Source organism: Coffea eugenioides, chromosome 4, assembly GCF_003713205.1.
Source record: "Coffea eugenioides isolate CCC68of chromosome 4, Ceug_1.0, whole genome shotgun sequence".
Taxonomy (NCBI): Eukaryota; Viridiplantae; Streptophyta; class Magnoliopsida; order Gentianales; family Rubiaceae; genus Coffea; species Coffea eugenioides.
In genome coordinates this window covers 36,944,211-36,946,829 of record NC_040038.1, presented here as the reverse complement: position 1 = coordinate 36,946,829, position 2,619 = coordinate 36,944,211, and the positions used below count along the sequence as shown (strand labels likewise).

Below are 2,619 nucleotides of genomic sequence, written 5' to 3'. Positions count from 1 at the left end.
CCTTGTACTTGTTGAACAAAATTCAAGAGGATTGAAATCAAGATTGACTCGATTCAACTCTTGGGTTAGCAATTCAAAAGTGCTAATTGAACAAGCATGATCGGTAAAAGAAGGGTACTTTTCCATTTCATTCAAGTTAAATACTACCTCTTCTTCTCCTATTTGAAATTTGACTTTGCCATTTTTAATATCAATAATAGTACCCACAGTTGCCAAAAAATTGTCTACTTAGAATAATTGGCATAGACATATCTTCCTCCATATCTAATACCACAAAATTCACCGGAATGATGAATTTTTTTAACTTTAATCAACACATTTTTCGAAACTCCCAATGGATATCTATAGACTAATCGACTAATCGACTAATTTCAAAGTAATATTAGTACGTTTTAATTCATGCAAACCTAATTGTCTAGTCACCGTTAGAGGAATTAAGGATACACTTGTACCAAGGTCACATAATGCCTTCGAAAATTTGATATTACCGATAGTGTAAGGTATAGAAAAACTCCCTAGATCCTTCAATTTTTGTGGCAGTTTGTTTTGTATGATGGTGCACTTTTCAGTTAATGCTATCATTTCATGATCCTCTAATCTCTTTTTTCATGTCATAATCTCCTTGAGGAACTTGGCATATGAAGGAATCTATAAAATAGCATCAACGAAAGGAATATTAATATGCAATTATTCAAAAATTTTGACAAACTTATCAAAATTTTTGTCAAGTTTATTTGGCTTGAGTCATCGAGGAAATGGAACCGCTAGAGGTATCAGAACGGGAGTGGAGGATGTAGGTTGTTCTTCTTCCGATTTTTCTTTACCACCTTCCCCCACACTTTCCTCTTGCTCTATTTGCTTATCTCCTAGTCTCTCACTTCCCTTGTTCCCTTTATTTTCTACCACCGGAGGATCTTCTAGTTATTTACCACTACAAAGAGTAATGGTCTTGACGTGTTTTTTCGGATTCACCTCCGTTTTACTAAGCAACTCCCCTTGATTTCGATTATTAATAAAGTTGGCGATTTTACCAATCTAGACCTCTACGTTTCTATATATTCTGGTCAATTGGTCCAACCGCCCCTCTAGCTGTTCGAATCTCTCCGACGTGCCCTTTTGCCAATTTTTTCACCGCAATCTCCCAATCCGATTTGGTACTCATCTGTTGTTGCTTTGGTTGGAATCCCGACAGATTAGTCGGCCTTTGTGGGTTACTTTGATTTTTTCACCCAAAATTTGGATGATTTCTCCACCCTGAATTGTAGGTATTCAAGTATGGGTTGTTTTGAACATTCCTATTGCAATTATTAACATATTAAGCCTGCTTAAAATCAACACATTCATTAGTATCATGTTCTCCTCCATATATGAAACAATTTACATGCATATTGGAAGAAGAACTTGTACCACCTCTGGCTTGTCTATTCAACACTTTCATCATATTGCTCATTTGAACACTAAGCATATTGATGGTGTCAATTTCAATCATACCTGCTTGCCATCTTGGATTACCTCTTTAATTAGCCCATTCATAGTTGTTTGCCGCCATTTTCGCTATCAAACTTTGAGTTTCTTGAGGTGACTTTGCCATCAAATCTTCACTTGTGGTTGCATCGATAGTAGTTTTAGTAGAAAAGGATAAACTATTATAAAAAATTTGTAGAATTAGCCAATCGAGAAGTCCATGGTGTGGACAATTCCGAAGCAAATCTTGAAACCTTTCCCATGTTTCATATAATGACTCACCATCAAATTGACTAAAACTAATAATATCCATTATAAATTTAGCCGTTTTACCAGGTGAAAAATATTTATTCAAAAACGACCTAAACAAATCATCCCAAGTAGTGAAAGTGTTAGGGGCATGAAAATGTAGCCAAATTTTAGCATTGTCTCTCAATGAAAATGGAACAACCTTAACCTTATAGCATCTTTACTAACTCCATTCATTTTGATTGTATCACATATCTCCAAAAATGTGACTAAGTATCATTTGGATCCTCTACGGCATTACCTCTAAATTGAGATTGTTGCACCATTTGGATTAATGATAGTTTAATTTCAAAATTATTAGCGTTTACCGTCGACTGTGCTATAGTTGTTTGAGATCCTTGGGTTCCCGATAGAGCAAAATCCCTAAGAACTCACCTATTTGCTTCATTTTTTGTCATTTCCTCTTCAAAAGGTAACTTTATTGCAATTCCCTCTATTTGTTGTCGAACCTCTTCTCCTTCTTGTTGCTGTGTATGCCTTCTTTGTTGACTTAGTGTCCTTTCAATTTTTGAATCAAAAGGTGCTACTACTCGTAAAGTCCGGTGCATACACTACAAACAAAAATAAAGAGATTATGTAGAAGTATTTCACAAAACTACAAAAAATTCTAACTTAACTAGAAACAAAGTTTAACTAACTAATATAGAGAATGTCTAAATTAATAAAACTTGTTTGGCCTTAATATTGCCGCTCCCCGGCAATAGCGCCAAAAACTTGATGAATTTTTGATATAAGTACAAGTTTAATTCTGAATTACACCCGTTTTACTGCAAGCATACAGGTCAAGATAGTAGTTAGGGTTTATATCGGGTCGATACCACAGGGAGCAACTTTGCAAGCACTAGA

The 2,619-nt window shown here is 35.2% G+C and overlaps 1 non-coding gene across 1 annotated transcript; it reads left to right on the top strand.

Annotated features, from left to right (window-relative positions):
- Nucleotides 1-1,678: 1,678 nt before the first annotated feature.
- On the top strand, nt 1,679-1,786 carry LOC113769706. The gene has a single exon (XR_003468253.1). It is a non-coding gene; the product is annotated as a small nucleolar RNA R71 (small nucleolar RNA).
- The last annotated feature ends 833 nt before the right edge of the window (nt 1,787-2,619 follow it).